The sequence below is a fragment of the Diadema antillarum genome, unplaced genomic scaffold, assembly GCF_040938485.1.
Source record: "Diadema antillarum isolate AM-2024a unplaced genomic scaffold, OU_Dant_1.0 seq00001043_RagTag, whole genome shotgun sequence".
NCBI lineage: Eukaryota > Metazoa > Echinodermata > Echinoidea > Diadematoida > Diadematidae > Diadema > Diadema antillarum.
In genome coordinates this window covers 215,001-236,647 of record NW_027271874.1, presented here as the reverse complement: position 1 = coordinate 236,647, position 21,647 = coordinate 215,001, and the positions used below count along the sequence as shown (strand labels likewise).

Genomic DNA, 21,647 nt, shown 5'->3' with positions numbered 1-21,647 from the left:
TTCCCAGCTAGCTACATGCATTCACATGCAATATGTATGAGGATGTCCCATACGTAACGCATTTGTCCCATACATAACATTATTTCAATGCCTAATAAAAAATATTTCTTTTACTTTTTTTTCTTTTTTCTCTGGTATTTAATTTCTCTAAACAATAAATTAGAACTTTCCAAAAGGGCATTAAAATAACCTTAGCAATTTCAGAAAAAACCTAAAAAAATGACCTCATTTTGTTACGTATGGGACATCTCATGATAGGACACGAGCTAATTTGCATAATCATTTGCATAATCCCTAAATGTTCATACCAAGTTAAACTATGTGATGAACTTCTTATGTCCACATATTAATCAAATATTATTTGCTTTCCTTTGAATTAATATGAATTTTTATAAATGTCCCATACGTAACGCTGTGTTTCACATATATGCAAATCAAGCCCTTGAAATTTGCATAAATTTACATAATATCATTTTTTCCTCCACGGAAATCAAAACTTCAACTCATAAGCTTCAAAATGATGCCAAACATGTCAATATTGAGCAAAGATGAAATTTTGCCTTCTGAGGGGACCTTATCTTGGACTTGCCCAGATGAAATTATGATGGTTTCAATTTCATTCCAATTTTTTTTTAGTGCCATTGTCCTTTTAAACCACATTTGAAGCCATCATGCATGTAATTACACATTCTGAGTTTTGAAAATATGATTTTGTAACAAAGTTTTTCAAAAAGAGCAACACATACAAACTCTTGGGATTCAGTCCAGAAGAACCCTGAATACAAATGTTGAACTTCAGATGTACCATGTTTTCCTGCAAATTGAAACTAGAGTATTAAGGACCCCAGAAATGCATACGCATCATCATGCTCAGCATCCTATAGTTGCTGTGCAAATGCCGAGCCACGAGGGAGCCCCGTGCTGCGTAGTGCAGCGGACGATCTTTCCGGGCCATTAGTATTACTTCTGAGTGAATGGAGTCAGATCAATGTCTGCCCAATATGCCGTGAGTGCATCCATGTCGCTGAGAGTAAACCAACTTCTCGGGAGGCACTTCATGTGAGAATTGACAAAATTTGTATTTTGTGGATGAATTATTGATTAATAGCATTATTAACATTTCAGCCTGAGTGTGTGGTTTTGTTCCTCTCTCTCTCTTCTATTTGATGAAAAACTCACTGGATTGAGGCTCGGCTGGAGATATGTTTCAGGGATATGGCTGATTGTGATGTGCACTGCACAAATCAAGAGTTTGCTTCTAGCACTGTCAAATGCATTCTTGGTAGCATCTTCAAGTACAACAGTTGCCATTCCATCATATTGGCATCATTTCTTTTAAATCTTTTCATCAGTAAAATGAGAATAGAGGCAGTTGTTAAAATAGTATGCGTTTCTAGTTTGAGAAGTTGAATCTGTATCGTCCTAGAATATGTGCTACCAATGTCTCAGATATATTGGTTTGTAAAAAAAAAAAAAAAAAAATGATGGAAGTATTGGTATCAAGGCAAGTGAGAGATATATCTTTTGTTATGTCGTAGGTGGTTTCCTTAATTTTCTCACAACAGGTACAGGTATACTCTGTATAAACAATGTGTAATACAGGTGTAGATACCTTTTAATAGTCTGTTTATCTTTTGAAGTTAAAAAAGGCATTGCTCTACCTGTGCATAGGTAGGGAATCTTGTGGTCCCGCGAAAGAAGATGATCTCAAAGTCGATCTGACATTAGAAAACTGCAGTTTGGAGGATTCCTTTCGTGCAGTTGTTGCGTTTCATGCTGTACTTTAATAGGCAGGTTAGTTTATATTCTTTGTGAGAATCTCTTTTGTGTCAGCCACTGACATTTAAAATGTCATGGATTGAACGGTATGCATTCTTCCAACTGACATGGTACACTTCAGCACATTATTGAATCTCCTGCAAATTTGTGTCTGGAATGCATACCTTTTTGAGTGAGCAACGTAATCCAGTGAACATTGTAGCACATTTAATAGCAAATTGAGACTTTGATTTGTGTTACGTGAAGACTTTGTACATTATAGCAGCATTTCCACAAAAAAACTCTATAAAATATAATACAATTGTATCTCAAGCACACATGATCCGGGGCCAGACTGGAAGCCTAATAACTGACAATTTCAACTGGTTGGTGTTCCCATGTTAAAATGTAATCAGGTAATTGCCTCATCATGGGTTGTAGAAATTAAGAGAAACATGAGGTTTTATTTTGACTTTCCAGACTCAAGTGACTGTTAATTTCAAAGAATGGTAGGATCTACTAGATTTCATTGAATGTGATACTACATCTGTACATTGATGTGCTGTACGGTACAGGTTTAAAGGTGCACTTGCGATTTTATGGAGAGCTTGCTTCATGACTTTCATAGATGTCAAGTTCAAAAAATTTTTATGAGTGAGATTTTCATGAGTCGGCATTTTGGCGCGCGCGCATGTGCATGAGCGAGGGAGCGAAGCGACTGAGCGAGGGGAGGGTGTGGGAGGGGGGTGTCTACCCTCCCATGGTTGGGAGCTTTTTCAATTTTTAGCTCTTAATGGTACAAGTTGGTGCATATTTACGTGACTGTTTTTTACTTATTTTGAAAGACAAAAGGGAAATACACTGTATGCCTTCAATAGCAACTCTTACTTTAATCCTTTAAGCTACAAATGTATGCTCCCAATGCATGAGAAAAATGGGTGTCATGCGTGAGATCGTGAGACAGACCCTAAATGCTTGAGTCTCACTCACAATGCGTGAGACTTGGTAGCTCTGGACTTTCCTTTTAATAGCCATAGGCCCTAAATTAGAAAATGAATGTCATTCACTGTAGGGAAAGAATCTGACATAATAATGCAAAGTGAGAACACACCCTTAATAAGTTTGATAGTGTCACATACAATTTAGTGTGAACCTATTTACTGTGTAGATCATAGACTGGTAAAAACTATTTGTGGGGCAAAATGTATTACGTTATCAGGCTGTCGCAGTGCTCCTTTAAGTGTTACCAGCGAGAATTCAGGCCAGTTTCATTGTACATTTGCACACTTATTAACAATATAAGCCCACATTGGATCAACTGCATGGATCAGGATTTTACAATGCCTACTGTGGGCTTCAGGCTTCGCATGCCATGCAGAGATTGTTATTTTGAAGGGACCAATCCAGCGGTACCACATGGTCATACATGTTTGTACAATGTATGTTGGATTAGAGATGAGCATTGTATGATGTACAGGCTGTACATAAGCCGGGGAAACATCACTGAAGAATTCACCGCTTTGTGTTTTGTGTTGATGAGTGAATGCAGTGTAGTGTGCTGTAACAACAATGCACAGCAAATAATTGGTATTGATTCTTAAAAACCTCTTGCAAGACTTCACTTTAATACAACTGTATGTTTTCACCCAAATAGGAACCTCTGACTTTTGTTTAAAAGTGACCAGCAAACTTTAAAGGCAAGACTTGTAGTACCAAATCCCACATTCCCACCAACTCACACCAAAAAATGTGCCAAGGACCAATGCTACCGTACCTCAAAAGACCAGATTTATTACAAGACTAATTAGACAGTAGCAGGTAGAAAACATATTTTAGTGTTTAGTTATAGTTCTTATAATGATCTCTCACAGTAGTTTCAAAACTTATGCCTGATGTGTTTACAAAGATTGATAAAGACATGAGATCACTCCATGTTTTTATAGATTTTTTTAGAGACAACATTGTCAAAAGAAACAATTTATCTTTGAAAATTTATTATTAGTGAAGTATATGATCACCTCTATTCTAACTTCATCATCAGCATATTTTGCTAAAATTGCCAGCAGTAGCAGGGAAAGTGTTATCGTTAAACTTAATATTGATTCCTCATCAACGTATCAAACTCACTGTCAAGCATCTATGGCAGTTTTCCACCTTTTTCCTTTTGTTGTGGTGCATTTTGTATTTCCTTACTTAAATATTATTTGTAATTCATCCTTTCTTAATTTCTATTAAGAAGTTATTCATCATTTATATTATTTATATTCATTTGTTTTATTTATTTTATACTGCAAGATTGGCCTGTTCAGTTTTGTAAAACTGCTTTGCAAAGGTGCCCTGCAGTAATATTTAACAAACATCATTCTACAGTTGTACACACAAAATATAGAACAGTTATTTATAGGTAACATTGTAAACTACATCTGACATCTTGAGTGGATCAATAGCAAAATGGATGGATACAATGTACAAAGTGTAGGGCCTAAAGCTGTACACGTATGTAATGATGTATCATAGCACTCAGTGTCTGTTACAAATCATTTGAATCACCATAATCATACTTTCCTTGCTTTTACCTGTGATCCCTGTTAAGGTTTCTCTACTGTAGAAATAGCTCAAACTTGGTGACACAGTTTTGACTTTTGTAGCGTTAGCATATGATGATACATCGTGTCAACAGTGAGTGAGTGTGTGTGTGTGTGTGTGTGTGTGTATCCAAATATTGTGTGTACGCCTCTATCCGTACAGTATGTGTGCAGTTGTGATTTGAAACACAACATTAAAACCCTTTGGGTCATGACTGTCACAGTACTTCCTCTTATACTGACAATTTATCATCTGAGATGACCATAAAAACCCACCATTTTGAAATAGTCGCAGTGCATATTTCTGTAAACTCACACTTCAGGGGACTCTTGTACAATGTATGCAGTTTCTCCTCAACAACCTTGCGAGAGATACATACTGTATAGAAGACACGTTGTTCAAGGTTGACTGGTGTGGAATATGTATCTGATAGGAATCGACAAGTTTTTATTTTCATATGTGAGCACAGGCAGTTCTTATGCATTACCAACGTGAAGTATCAAAGAAGAATTTAGCCCATGAAGAAAGGTATCTGTATTTAAAGAACTTTTTAAATGACAGCCAGAAACCATTGCCATTCTTTTTTATTATTATTATTATTTTTTTTTTTTTAACAGCAGAGTCAAATGTCATGTTGAAGTGCAGAATTCTCTCCCTGTTGAAGTTGACTTTGATGAATACATTTTAGAGCACAGAAAGTTTCACGTGTATAAAACACACACACACACACATGAATGGAATTTTGAAGGCTAACATATTTTTAAAACAGGAGTATGATGTCAGCGTCTAGTCAATGTACAATGTAGATTGTGAGTAATACTGTAAAAGTGGAAATTTTCGCGGTGTCGAAATTTTGGCGCATTTAGCGCAACCAGAAACTAACGCGAAAATAAAAGCACGTGAATATTTTTGCTTGCTACAAGGTATATGTTCCAGTAGTTGATGTCTTGATTCTGCGGAATTAAAAACCCACGAAACTCTTCTTACCTGGCCGAGCGCGAAAAATTGGTCTCGCGAAAAATTAGTCTCGCGAAAATATCTACTTTTACAGTATTGTAGTTGTGAGATTTGGCATAATGTGTGTTTTTGTAATGTCATTTTGGTATGATTGACAGACCAGTATGCCCATAAGGATGCAAGTTTCAGTTTTTGTTTTGTTTTATTTATTTTTTAACCAGAGTATAAGTTTTGCCTTCAATCAAAAAGCAAACAAACAGTGTTGGTATTTCTTATTTATCTATTCATTTATTTTACAGAGGCTGACATTTCTCCTTGGCCTTTTTTTTGATAGTTAAGATGATTTCACTCTAAACACTCAACTTGAAAATTGAAATATAGAAACAATTTTCCCTGACAGCATTTAAGCTGTAATTATTTTCAAGTCAATGAGTCATCAAGGAATAATTTTCAAACTCAAATTTGATTAGCGATTTCAGCTGATGAACAATATTTCAAATGGTATCATGTACACTTCTATGGAAGAAAACTGCTACACAAAAGTTAGTTTGTGTAGCAGTTGTGTAACAATGCGTAGCAAATTGCGATGCGATACCAGGAAAATTATTCCCTGGTCATTAATCATGTACAGCTTGTGCATGTTTATACAGCATCCTAAACAGGGAACTATTTCGGCCATATGACAAAGTCATTGTGCTAGTGAGATTCCTTATAATACTGGTACATGTATGTAATATTTTTGAACATGCAACGCTTTTAGTTTCACTCGATCCAAAGGAGCTTTATCTTTGTGAAAACAGCTCAAGATATATTGAGGACTTTGTATTCATTTTCAGTCATGCTGCCGATTATGATAACAATAACATCAGTGCACGTTAATCAATTATCATTAATTGCTTAATTTTCTTTGGTGACTGACAATTTAATCATACACATTTTGTAACTTTCTTTCTACCTTGCATTATTTGCCAGATTCTTCCCCACACATTCTTTCATCGAGATGGATACTGATTCACATACAGTACACTGTTGTACAACTGCCAGGAATCTCCCCCCACCCCCCCACCCCCCCCCCCACCCCCACTCCCATTGAAAATAAAACCTATCTTGTTTAACATTGTCACCTCTGAACTTGACTGCATACATGTGTACATTAAATTTAAGAAAGATCAGGTACTTGTAGATTTAAAAAAAGACTAAATTCAAAAGACTAAATTTTAGACAAATACATTTACGTTTAATCTTATAAAAAATGTGTTGCCAATTGAAAGATAAAAAAGTAGTGCTCTTGAATCTCAGCGATTTAGAGGCATTTGATATTTAAAGACAGACCATCCCTTTTGCATGCAAATTTTGTAAAATTTGGTGAGAACACTAAGGTATTGAAGAAAACACTATTTGGAAACCTCCTGTAAATTTCGAACTCAAAATTGACCATTGAGATTCAAATATTTTTTTCCTAAGTTTACAAAAAAAATTCAAATTTGAACTAACTTGGTCTAGTTTTACAGACCTGTGTGATGCACTTATGTACTTCATGTATTATAAGTGGTGAGTTATTATTTGCCATAGATAACAAAGTAAAAGAAGCTAGTGAATTCTTCGTTTCTGACAGCTTTGATATAAATATATGCATATTAGTTCTTTTGTTCGAAGTATAAGTATCATATTACAACCACAGGAGGATTATGCAACTGTGCCTCGTACACAGAATGCGTTACTGTGAGCATTTGGTGCATTATTTGGTGCATTATTGATTTTAACGGCTAACAACCTTCAAATATCACAGAAATGTTATAGCTGTACAATTTAGTCTTGTCATTCTGGTGGAATCATGTTCTGTGCTATTTAGGAAAGAATGCAAAAGGGATGGCCCATCTTTAAAATCTACCACTGAAATAAAGAACAATGTACATTGTACCTCCAAATATGGCTCAAATGAGAGAGAAGGTGTCATTCTTCCTGAAAAAAAAAATGCACATGTGAATTGCATAGTAACAATAAATTACGATATTATAAGCCAGAGAGCAGAGGACGTAGCCTGTAAACCCACATGCTTGCACACAACCCCATGCACAATTCAGGTACGTCATGCGCTCACACAGTCGCAGCAATCATCCTCGTTTTTTTACATGCTAACGTATGGGAATTTGCCCTTCATCGCAAACCCTCTCCGCGAGAAACTCTTATTTCTTTGTGATACCTGCTAATGTCGCCCGCTGGAAACTGGCGGTTTGTGCACGAGTGTTTACATTTGTATGCAAAGTTAATGGGGAAACCCGGAATAAGGATGATACCCACTAATATTGCCCACTTGAAACTGGTGGTATCCCGACCGATCAAAATACCAACTACGATTGCCCGGCAAAACTACCTTATATGGGTAATAATCATGATTATCATTAACATTTGACTAGCTTTATGCATGGAGAAATGGGACTTTTTTCTTCTTCTTGGCATTGTTTAAGTGCTGAATGCCAAGATTAAATACATTGTATGGTTCTGTCGAATGCAGGGGAGGTCATCTTTCATGTTTGTGTAACTGTTAAGTGGACTGCGCGTGAAGTATGGTTGAGGGATGCTTGATGATTGTGTCGCGTACCATATATGGCTGCATTCAAAGGACAAGGAAATTGAGAAGCTGTCGGCATTTTTTTTTTTCCTTTCTTCTTTCCTGGCTCAAGCGTGAGCATCGTGTGACAGAGAAGGAAGGAATTCACAGAAATTTTCTGTTGATTTCTGTCGAGGATAAGACCGTGTTCTCATGAAGCACCAACTTTCCAGTCAAGGAAGTACAAGTTTGTATTAAGAGGAATGTGTAACCGGCTTGTGTTATTGACGGTTCATTATACCTGTACACACACACACATCTTTGGGTCTTCCCTTTATTTCAAGTTTTGACCTTTGACCTGCAGATTGTAGAGTTGTGCAGAAATCATTTCTGGAGTGATACTTTTTGCACATGTTTATCTGGTATGCCAGCATCACAGTACAGTGTGTGAATCCTATTTATGTACTTTTGTATCTTTTTGTGTTTGATAAGTTGTACACACTCACACTGATTCAAATTTCATACAAAGTATTTGAAAGTGTATTCTATACTTGATTACTAGTATAAGTTTGTGACCATCTGTTGGAAGGTGTATAGAAAAGAGAAGAAAAAAAAAGCTACATGCGCCAAGATTGTTAAATACAATATCTTATCATTCAAAATAGAAAGCTATTCAAGTGAAAGTTTACATTGAGTCTTAGCATCAACTTCAACTTCAACTTCAACTTCAACCTCAACTTCAACATTACATTGTAGTTTGTGACTATTGGCTGTACAATGAAATACTCTGCTCGTATTCCATATCGATATGCAAGCATTCACTCTATATGCTGCTTCATGTTTTTTTCCCGTGCCAGAGAGGCATTGCATAGTACTGCTGCACATTATGGCTGTTTAACCCGTTCCATGTTGAATTCTGAAATGCCCATAGACTACACAGGCCATCAGGTTCCTGTATGGAACGGGGTAACCTACATTGTACAGTATGTAGGGTAATTATGAATTGGCATAGGGGGGAAGCAGAGGTGTGCAGATGGGGGCATGTATGGAGGATGCGCTCATCGTATTAGGTAATAAGATTTCCTGCCCCACCCCCCTCACCCATTCATCCCAGAGGAAATTCATGTTCACGACTAAGACGTTGCATCGCAACCCTTTTTGGATGCACAGTGTACAGTGATGTATGTCAGTGATTCACTCTGTTCCTGCTACACAATATTATTACACTGTACTGTGCCACAATCAGTTCTCGGATGGTAGGGAAGTTTGTGGCAGAAAGCCTCACGCAATCACCCTCAATTGTCACCTTGCTCTCACTGAAAGTGTAATGCCACAAGAAGTTAAAGTTGACTTTGATGAATAGAGTAAAAATCAGAAAAATAAAAAATGATTGCAGTTTTGATAAAATTGGTCTTCTAAAGTACCAACTGTGTATTAAAGAATACAAAAGGTACCAAGAATATGTACTTTGAAATTCAAACATTTCAAATTGTTTCCATATACACACAAATCGGAAAAAGGCAATCATGTCAGCACCTCGCAACTCTCCCATTTTTATCGATCAGTATGAAAGACGTTTTTTGTCCATGATAATAACATATTCAAACACTTTCCCCCAAATGTTAGTGTTGCCCTGCTAGTATTACTGTACAAGACCACAGATTTGATATAAGGGACCCATATACTGTATATCTTAATTGTATTAATTTCAAAGAAAAGCAAAAGGAAATTTGATGAAAATTTGTGAATCCATATTCAATAGAAGTTATGACATCTGCTATCACCTGTGCCAGTTGTTGTGACTATATAAATATCATGAACTTTTGAAAACATGGGAACCTTTAACATTCTACATTGTACAACTTTCATTTTCTACATGTATCTAATTTGAAGAAAACTGTATTAAAGATACCATCTTGTGCATGTGATATTACTCCATTCATCAAAATCAAATTTAATGTGATGTAGAATTACACTTTAATTAAAGTGACTGGACTGAGCAAGGAGTTGGTATGCGACAAATGTACCTTGCATTATTACAGGTTTGTACTAGGCCAGGGAAGCATTTTAGCTGTAGTGAAGGTGAGTGTAATCTTTTCTGAACTTCCCTGTTATAGATAATTCTCACCGGAATTTGAGTCAACATTATTACTTTTCATATCAGACTGTCATTTTGCCAAATTTCAGCTTGATATAAATTGTCCTGCTACATACAGGTACACATATAGTGGTAAGATATACATTATACATTATAGATAAATGGAAAGTATAGCAGTACATTTGTTAATAGCATTTACACCAACCTGGCTGTACAACATGCTTTAGTACCTAATTTATTTGATATGGATGGTCAGTATGTCTGTAGTTCTGGTCTTTTTATGTTTAATAGGCAAGTGAACTTTTGACTGCATTTCCACTGTGGAATGGCTTGTAGAAGTCAAATGCCTACATGGTGGGGAAGGCTTGATGCATCGTATTCCATCAGAGTGCATTGTGGCAGCAGGGATATTGTGTTTATTTGTCACCGTGTGCCATTCATGCCCTCATCCAATTGATCGTCACAAAGCCCCAAATCTTCCCCCTTCCGTCACCCCCATCCCTTAATGCTGAAACAACTCCCCATATCAATCTCAACGCCTTTCACCTGACAGTAATGACAATCGCTTGTCAATTCGCATTCACTCAATTTGAATCTGCCTAGCTGCTGTAGCTGCGTACGGTTGTGTCTGATGTTGGTTCCTGTTCTTTGCCCTATCACATTCAATTTACTGCAGAGGTTCTCTAGCCCAGCGCAGGCCAGCGGATTGGAAGCACATATTGGAAGAAAATTGCTCAGTCAGGTACACCACATCTGGGTCAGCAGACCTGGGTCTGTGCTGAGCCGCAAAGAGGGCAAACGTTGCCAGGGCATGTATTTAAAACCCTGAGCGATAATTGCAAACACATCCAGTGGAAATGCTGAAATAAATGGGGTTAGAATGTACAGTACAAGTTCCATTGTCATGCACATGAGTATGTGTATACTGTTGTACCAGTGCTGATATTGAACCAGACAAGAAGGACCTTTTTCCAGTGTAATGCTTTCATCTTTTTCTCCCACACACTTTAAAGGGTGTGTACAGTTCTGGTTGAGGTGAGGATTTTAGCTTTTAACGTTTTGCGAGATATTCAGAAACCACTCTATGAGATGTCAAAGAGCATGCAATTCTAAGGGGTATCAAAAGTTTATTTGATGAAAATCGGTTTTGAAATGGCTGAGATATCCCAAAACGATGTGAAACAAAGAGATCCTAATAAAAGGCCTGGCCTGTCACCTTTTATTATTATCACTTTTTTGGATATCTCAGCCATTTGAAAACCAATTTTCATCAAATAAACATTGAGTCCTTCTTAAAGGGGATGGCTAGTAACTGATCAATGGGAATCAGTGGGAATGCTGAGGGATGATTGTTCCAATCCTTGTGGGATTCATTTAAGAGTACATTATATATCTATTCTTGTGTGAAAATTATTTGCTTCAGAATGGTCTCATATTCAAGTAACGTGCAGTTTAATGTTTCCAGGTGAGCGTCCCTGGTCAGTGACGGGGCATTAATCCGCACATTACTTGAATATGAGACCGTTCTGAAGCAAATAATTTTCACACAACAGTAGATATATAATGTACTCTTATAAAATGAATCCCACAAGGATTGGAACAATCATCCCTCAGCATTCCCACTGATTCCCACTGATCGGTTACTAGCCATCCCCTTTAAGATTACATGCTCTTTCATATTTCATAAGAGGTTTCTCATTATCTCACTTTTATAGTAAGAAAGTAACCAACCAGTACTGCACATGCAGTTCCTTTACAAAGCTGTACAGATGTACTACTATATGTACATAACAGGTATTAATTGGGAAGCTCCACAATACTTTTTGATGAATACTTTTTTACATTATACATTACACTGCGATATTTCATTATGATGTCAATGTGTGATATATTGCACATGCATTATACTCTTTGCTCTGTTAAAAAAAAATATAAAAAAATCATACATTGTATGGATCATATCATTTGGTTTTCGTGATCAGAAACAGCTCTTTTGTGGATGACATACACGTACTATTAATTTTAGGCATAAAAAGCCTGCTTGGATGCGAAGATCTGGGGCCTGTTCATAAAACTTGTCATCAGTGACAAGTTGTCGTAGATGTGAAAAGCTACTGAAATCCTTGCATCTGATTGGCTGAGAGCAAATTTGTCATAGAAATGTGGCAGTTGTCACTGATGACAGTTTTATGAAACGGGCCCCTGGAATTTTCCTTCACAGGATTCATAGCTGAACTTCAGATTTTCTGGTAAGATCGATACTATTCTATGCATATCTGGCAAAGTGGAATGAACTCACAGATACATGTAGGATGACTATAATCGGCATACGCAGTACATACAATTTGTACATAAAATGGGTACATGTATGTTGATTCTCTCTTTTTTTTCCCCAATATGTGGCTGAGAATAAGCCAAGGTCCTACAGACGTCTGTGTCAACACTTGTATTGTTCATCAGAACAAAACAATACCAATGTCACATTTGTTTGTCAAAACCTACAGTATAAAAGACACAGTGTGTACAAGTGCTATGAGAATTTCCATGCACAGCTCACAGTACCAGAATGTATACAACATTTTATTCCAATGTATGTGGTCTGCAGTGAATGTGTATTTGATTTACAGTACATGCACACTGTAATTTTACAAATCCCCCGTTCCCGAATCCACACAAAGCACGCTTCCCTTTGCAAATTTGAAATGGGAGCTGAATGTGGGTTATGGGGCCAGGTCTTTAGAGTGAATTGCATGTAGCGGTATTACTGCCGTCAGCCAGGTATTATTGACAGAGATTTGCCAGTAAAGCCAGCTGTCCATTCAACAAGGGACAGTGACTAGAAAGCCATTCGGTCAAACTGCCATTGCCGTGTCTCATGTTCGACATTGCTGATTGTTCACCTGTTCTTGGTGCAGTGAAAGTGCAGTGGACTGATCCTGATTCCGGTTAAATATTATACACCATGGAACACATTATAACATATTGAGTGAACATCATATCTGTAGGCTACGTTTGTTTTATTACTTTGTAATAGTTTTTAATCAACTGATGATTAGAGACTATTCATATGCTAATCACCCATGAAGATACCATTAATAATCTTATCAACTGCAATTGATTTATTATTCAGAGTGAAACATAAAAGCATTCAGTTTGCTTGCTTGATTGATTGATTGATTTAGGCCAATTTAGGCCAGTTATTCGGCAAAGTAAAACACAAAAACATATAATAGTAGCCTTTACAATGAGAGCCAGGCAGCCTTGAAAGCATCTTGTGTTGTATTAGGATGCCTTGATAATTTGCTGAATCACTTTTTTTAACCAATCTCCTGCAAATACACTGTACATGTACTCTGCCGTTAAAATGAAATGAAAAAAAGATCCCATTGGAAATGTAAAAAAGAGTGCCTCATATATACAATATAACTAGTTCCCACGATCTCATTGACCCTGGGCTGCAGTAATGTGCTCTTCAGTAGAAAGAGTCAGTGTTGTCTGTTCGTCAGGCAATTCCAATGATTTTGTTTGATCCATAAAGCGATCACATGTTTGCAACTATTTTGTGGAATTGGAGACACTAGCACTACCTGCATATTTTTCCCCCAGACTGTACCGCACTGCCCCATTTATATGGGGACAATATACAATGTACATGTGGGCAGGGCCCAGTTACATGTACAGTTATATCACACTCACTGACCTTGATTTGCGGCTCATCAACATCATTGTGTTAACAAGAAATAACAAAACAAAACAAGAACCCAAAAACTATCATACAGGTATAGTACATATAAAGAAAACAGGTTTAAGAATGACACTACTATTACAGGACTTTGTGAAGAGGAGACAGTTAATTACATCAACAACAAACAAGAGAGAGAGAGAGAGAGAGAGAGAGAACATATACACAATTGTAGGACAGAAGACAAATCAAGAGGATAACCATCACAAAAATTGTACATGTGGATGATATGTTTAATGCATTGATACTTTTGGTTTAGGTTTGCAGTGTTAAAGGATGATGAGAATGTCATCATCATAGTGATGATTATGATGATGACACTGACGGCAATGACAGCGAAAGAATACGGAAATGTCACATTACAGCATCAGGTATAATACTTTAGAATAAGAAATGATGGAAATACATGTATGTACGAGACATATTGTTCGGTATTTGTTTGTTGGAAATATCTCTAAAATTTGCAGTACATGTACTCTTTGTCCTTAGTTTACTGTTATACAAGTGTAGAACTGATGAAATAATGTATGTTGTAAATGTTTCATAACATCACTTTGTACAGTTGAACCTCTCTTATCCGGCCTCCCTTTATCCGGATCTCTCTATTATACGGACGCATTCTCGCCGTGATTTGTTTTTTTTTAATGATAATTATGGGAGGAAAGGTTGATTCCCAACTCCTTGAGAACTCCTACACAAACACACATGGTCTACTTCCAACATGATTAACATACATATTTACATCAAATTTCCTTCCAAATTGCTTACCTTCAGACATTTTAACATCCCCAAACATCCCCAAATCATCGCAAGAACATCAGAGACTCCAACTCTCCCGTTTTCGACAGGAGATCTCCCGCCGAAAACCCATTTTTGCAAAATCTCCCGTTCTCCCGCTTGAGATTTAATTTCTCCCGCCCTGGCTCTTTGTCTCCCGTTGGAAAGAATTTCTTACTTATTTCTATCGTATGTTGAAAAAATAAGCCTTAGATAGCACCAGAGAGCATCTAGAACCCTGGGAATTTAGCGCTTCGCACACATCAAGTTGGAGTCTCCCGTTTGCTGAGGGTTTCAGGTGGGAGAATCTCCAGATCAGAAGGTGCTTGGGGTTGGAGTCTCTGGAACATGGACGGATTATGCGCTTTCAAGAGTCCTCTCACATGTAACAATGAAAAGGTTGCAGTCACATTACTACATGTGGTACTACGATGGGCTACATCAGTACATGTGTATGTATATGCACATAAAAAGCATTGAGTCTCCCGTATCCGGCCAAATCCCTTATCCGGATGAGCCCCGGTCCCGACTTGTCCGGATACGAGAGGTTCAACTGTATTCATTTTTAACCAATGAAGCATCTGACAGGGAGCAAGAACATGTTTATGGAATAATTGGTGCGAATGCATTACATTCTGCCTAATAGTACACGAGTAGATAGAAACCTATTTCAACGGTTCATTAAATTTTAGCATACAAGCCTTGTATGAATGGTGTATTATGATTAACCCTTTAATATAGACAAACCATTTTATCGTCACTGGCACGATCAGTATAAAGCAACATGAAATTGATATCTTTAATCAAACTGTAAATTGCATCTTTCGTATCTATTGTCCTGCAGGTGTTCATCTTTTAGCCTCACCACAGACACGGGCAAGAGAGTGACCATCGGCTTCTGAGTACGAGCGAAACTTCCGTCTAGGTATGTGAGAGAATGTAATAAACACTTCATTCATGCTCGTTTCAGTCTCAGTCATATTGACCTCTGCAACAGTTTCCCATAAAGAGATCTATTCCATAGAGGTTGATGCTGTGAGAAACCTCCAGGTGCTGAACAATATGTACCAACTGTATACTTTTTCAGAGCAGAGTTGTGATGGAAAAAGTAGTGTCTGTGGGCAGAATCAAGAGCTGCAACTTGTATTTGTTATTCATATACAAATACTGTCAAAATCATGTTGCTCACTCGAGTTTTTAATAGCAATACCCCTTTGAGACTAGGCAGATTACAGTGGACAAAGTGCTTTTTGTCTATGTGTGAACGCAGTTCACCTTGTTCACATGATTCACATTTAAAAGTCTGTTTCTCTAGTGCCATGATGATGGCATGCACACCACTCTGCAGTTTTATAGTGATCTTCAACTATGAAGGATGTACTTTTTACAGAAGAAGCAGAATTATAGTTGATTATTGTGAAGCAAAGTCGGAATAAAATCAAAGTCAATGTTTGAAGAAGTTGACTACCTCAGGAGGTGATTTAGAAGCACATTGCGTGTGTAGGTCTCCGATGAATTTAAAAGAATTTTACTTCTTCAATGAGACAAGAGACAAATTTGATACAACCCCAGACACTCGGCATTCATAGCAATATTGTGGCTTTAAAAGCAGTTGAATTTTATGGTCATGCTCCAATGATCACCACTTGGCTGGGATGCCGCACTGTAGAGGAGTCGGCCATGGTGGCGATCAGTAAACCCAAATTAGCCCACGTCTGACGCCAGATGAGCCCAGACGAGTGCGGAATGATTGATGCAAGACTAATTAAGGCTGGACAAGCATTGAACACCATACAGGAGAGCTGCTATACATGTTACAGAATAGCATCAGTCGGTGCTCTACATGTATCTGCCCTTCTTTGCCAAAAAACAATAACAACAATTTGTCGGTTTCTAGCCGTTGTTTTTTCACAAGATGTACACATTCAGAGACTCCAACCTAAAAGCACCTTCTGATCTGGAGATTCTCCCGCCTGAAACCCCTAGCAAACGGGAGACTCCAACTTGATGTGCGCGAAGCGCATATCACGAGCGCAAAGTTCCTTGCGGCCGGGCTCCAGGGCCCGCTTGGGCCCTAGAAGCTCTAATAATTAGGGTTCTTGATGCTCTCTCGTGCTATCTAAAGGCTTATTTTTCAATGTATACGAAGACAAAAAGTAAGAAATCATTTCAAACAGGAGACACAGAGCCAGGTCGGGAGAAATTAAATTTCAAATGGGAGAACAGGAGATTTTGCAAAAGTGGGCTTTCGGCGGGAGATCTCCCGTCGAAAGCGGGAGAATTGGAGTCTCTGCACATTCCTGGGGCCCGTTTCATAAAATTTGTCATCAGTGACAACTGCCACATTTCTATGACAAATTTGCTCTCAGCCAATCAGATGCAAGGATTTCAGTAGCTTGTCACATCTATGACAATTTGTCACTGATGACAAGTTTTATGAATCGGGCCCCTGTTTGTTTTACGTCTTTCATAGAAGTTGTTCGCAATTAGGAAGACAAAGGTGCTTTGCTGCTGTTGATACCTTGTTTCTGTTTCATATTACACAATAGAATATTTAAACTTCTTTGTATTACAGTATGAGATCACTGAAAACAATTCTTTGACTGCCTGGTGATATGTGATGGAAACTAGAGTGGAAGTATTGTATGCATTGTAGTTCTGGTGATGAAAGAAAACTTTATTATATTCTGAGCAAATAGTTGTTGTGAGTGCTCAACTTGTCTTTACAGCTGTGTCGTAGTATTTGATCTTTTACAGCTGTAGTTTCAACCAGGGTGTTGGAATTCTACAATGTACCTCCCTGATTTCAACTGATGGCCTTACAGTGGTTTTACTAACTGTGTCAAATGATGTCCACATTGTATTGAACATTCCAGGTTTCACTTTTTAATTGTTTTGATGCTGTATACCCCCCAATTAAACACAGGGTGTAGTAAGATTTAACCTGCCTTAAATTGCAATGCACTGAGTATCTTTGTAGAAAATACTTTCAAGGGAGGAAAGAGATCTTTTGTTTTGTGGGTGCTTTTTTAATTGTTTTCTTTCAATTTTTATTTTTAAAGGGATGATACAGTTTCTATTGAGACGGGGTTTCGGGTTTCCAAAGTTTTTTTTTAAATGACAATTCTTTGAATTAATGAGAAACCTTTTATTAAATTTGATAGAGCCTACAATTCTATAGAGAGGAATTCAAGGTTTAATTGGTGAAAATTGGTTGTGAAATGGCTGAGAAATCCAAAACAAAGCAATTCAAATAAAAGATGGGACCCATCTTTCAGTAGGATCATTTTGTTTTTATACTTTGTTTGTGGATATAATATCTCAGCCATTTCAAAACAGATTTTGTCAAATAAATTTTTAACAGAATTGTATGCTCTTTAGCATTTCATGAAGTGGTTTCTACATTTGTTTTAAAGTATCTCACAAAAAGTTAAAAGCTGAATCCCTACCTCAACCAATACTACAATGTATACCATCCCTTTAATACCTTGGCAAGAAACAGTGTTCAAAGCACTTTGTGTAGTAGACCGACAAATATCTGTGTCTAGTTCGGGTTCCTCTTGTTTGATTACTGTGTGGTAGTTTGATACATTTAGGTACAGTATAAAATATGGCTAGCCCTCACTGCAAATGGATATTTTCCATTCATTCTGCTGTGCGGACTTGTGTTATCCAATGAGGACCAGTAGGAAATGGGATAGAATCCCCCCCCCCCCCTTCTCCATTTGAGATCACATAACTTGGCATATTGTATGTGTGATTAAATTGAGGAATGAATCAAACTCACCAATTTCACAATTTATTCCTTCTTCATGTACACATATATGTACGCCATTTTGTGTGATTTATCGCGTATTAGATGGTCTTTGAATAGCGCAGACACATGTACGTACATGGCTAACTCACTGTTTAGCTGAGAAGAGTTTGATGACTGTGTAGTACTAGTCAGATCTAATCAGGTATTAAGACTGGTACATGTTGTATTGGAATTAGCAATTTTGTCGGTAGTAATGAATAGTGAATAGCATGTGCTTTGCCGTTGTCGTTGTTTTCTTCAAGGGTATGGCTGGCCTGGAACTTGATCGTACAAGGAAGTAAAAGTGGAGAAAGAGTAGTTTGTTGAAAGTGAAGTAACGAAGATTTGTGAGAGGATTATTACAGGAAGGTACAGCTGTAGCTGTGCATGCACTTAACACAAAAGAGTGCTGATTTCCAGTCTGTTGTCATCAAGCAATTACTCCGCACACTTTTGCCTTGACTGATCAAAGGAAAGCACAAGTTGCCCAAAATTGTAAAGGCAGTTGAAGTACATTTTGTATGTGCTGTACCTGTGATCAATGAGAGGATCTGTGTATGGTGTTCCGTTCTCCAGTGTTCTGGTATACATCGATGTATCAATGATAATGCTTTTATAATCATATTCTTTTCAGACATCACTTTTATGAAGAGCTATTATGAATTTTGCCAATTTTTACAGTCCATATAGCCGAAATGTAATTTATGTCACCAAATTTCCTGCCATTTGTCATTCAAACACTACGTGTATCTTGCACAAACCATGAGATACAAGAGTACTTTGTGTAACAGCAGCTTGGGCAGTGTATCATACAAGGTTTTATGTTCCCCTGTATATTACAATGTATGTAGTTCCTTTATCCATTGCTGAACACAGTGCACCCATACCACCTTCTATGCTGTGTTATAGGACTTCATTTGTTTGCAATTAATGCTTTGATGTGATAAAATTTTATGCAATCCCTGATTATGTTTATATACCGGGCGTGTTCTTTGCATGGTCCATATCTTAGAGAGCTGGAAGTGAGTTTCCTTGTGGCACAAAAGTCTGAAAGAGGAACTGGCCATTCTAATTTAATATTTATATGAAAGCCCCGCAGATTTCTGCGATCCAATACCATAGTGTAATCATGCAACAAGCCCATTGTGGATGAGTGATTATGTCCTGCACAGCATGTGTAACAGTGTACCTTTTTCTGAGGGCTTCCTCAACATGCATGTGGGGAGCAGTGATTATACGGCGGCAACATATAAAAGTGAAGTGGAAGGAGATATGTCGGATGAGCAATCCAGGTTTTGCCAAGCGACACGACAGCAGTCACGATCATAACTCGCCGGGGGGACTGGCGTGGTAACAAAATCAAATACGGCACGGCAGAAATTTGAGTCGGGAACTTGACAAGAGCCGTAATGAGTCCGGTAGGCACTCTCCTCTCAAAAGGCGTTGATGAAAGCTGTCGAGATGGAGCAGGGGAAGGGTGGTGTGGGATGGAGGCAAATGCGATCTGACTTGAAATTTGAGTCACAAACTTGACGGTGGGAGTTATACTGTCGAGCACACGGCTTCCCTTCATGAAGTTGATGTATACACTGCCTAGATAGGGAGGAATGGGAGGGGGGGAGCTAATGCTGGGGGGTTAAAACCCAATAGATGGATAATGGTGAGTAATCGTTTGGACGTCATCGTTGGGTGATAGCGAGTGGCAAATTGCAGTAAAGCCAATTTACCATCCATTTATTCAGTGTTGTGTGCGCACATGGAACCCAATCAGCTGTGCCTGAGGGTAGTGGTAGACCTGAAGGATCAGAAATTTCAAGGAGAAGGGTGATGGGAAGGTGGGAGGGAGGAGGAGGAGGAGGAGGAGGGGGGGGGGGGGAGATGAAGGAACTGAACTCCTGTGATTTTAAAAGGCAAATTCCATACCATGTACAAGTTAGCTTTCATTATCAAACAGAGTACTTATTAAATCATACAGACGTTTCATCTATGAATTTAAATAAGACCCATATTATGAAAGTTACTGAAAGTTAGATTATTTGTCATCAAACAGCTGTATTCCCACCATAATCTAACCAGGCAAGAGGACATTCATTTTACTGGCGCAGTGGTATCAGAAAGATGCAGTTGCCCTGGCTTAAAGTGTGCATGTCAATATACTACTTTAATACTCTTTGTTTATGAATTCTGATAAAACCCTATTAAACATGCTATTTCTTTAAATAAGAAACATCAGATGCTAGAAATGTACATGTATGCAGCAATGTTGTAGAGAAACTGCAAACTTTGCTGTGAAAATTTTGTAAATTTTATGACAGGACCATGGCTATGACACTTTCAGCGTGACACTTTCAACTTCAAACATAAGTTCCTTGTTTTATACATTATGATGTAATTTATGCATTCACCTTCTGTAAAATATTATATGTTCTGCTGGAAATGGAAGCAATAAATGAATGAATAAAAGAAAAAATGGAATGAATGTATGTACATATAGTGGCATATTGCCATTTAATAACAATCCGTTTGTCCATCGTTGTGCATTTGAGCAAAATGTTCAACGTGGACAAGTCGTAGACTGAGTTCCAAAGGCTATTAAACACGGCATGCAAAGGGTTAATGTCTTATAAACATTAAAGTCTTTGATATTGAATCCCACTGTAAACAGAAATCACCGACAGACATTCCTCTTGCCGCTGAGTCCACAGCAGCCGTGGTTCACGTTTCTCACACCTCGTGATTTCTAGGACCGACAACCGATGAATCATGTTAGTATGGTTTAGGGAGATGGCATCCCAAAGTGCTCGGGTAATTGTTGATCAGACAAGTGCTTGAGCCATATGCCAATGTTTATGAGACAGGTGATTTTTGTTGTTGTTGTTTCTCTTTTGCATTTGAATTATAGGCAAAAGGCAGCTTTGTTTCTGCTTTTAATCCTACAAGGCATTTTCTATAATATTCCCGCAGCATTCCATCATCCATGGAAATATATCTCTTGTTTATTTTATTTGTATGCGAGTGGTAATCAGGGAATTTATTGACTTTTTCTCTTTTTTTTTTCTTTTTTTTTTGGGGGGGGGAGGGGATTAGTAGGGTTGGTGGTTGTGTATAAAAGCGGTAGGGACTGGTGAAAGGGATAGGAAGGATGATGGGAAAGAAATGGATGATATTAAAAGAAACCTTAAAGCCAGGGTTTTTAATTTTCAGTATAGTGAGGTTGCCCTGCAGTGGCCTCTTATCAAGCCTGAGAAAGTGGACTCAATATCAGTAGAGTCATACTCAAATGTTGATCTCTGTGAAGAATCCAACATTTGTTCTGTTGTGAGCAGATCAGCCAATTGATAACCAATACTCTGCATGCAACGTACAAGTACATTGTACTTGG

At 37.8% G+C, this 21,647-nt stretch overlaps 1 protein-coding gene across 1 annotated transcript in view; it reads left to right on the top strand.

Moving 5' to 3' along the window:
• The window catches only part of LOC139743058 (CYFIP-related Rac1 interactor B-like), a 77,014-nt gene that overhangs the window by 15,031 nt on the left and 40,336 nt on the right, over positions 1–21,647 (top strand). The window contains exon 2 of the mRNA XM_071653566.1: positions 15,314–15,394. The gene's annotated coding sequence lies outside the window, so the exon portion shown is untranslated. The remainder of the gene's footprint in view (positions 1–15,313; positions 15,395–21,647) is intronic.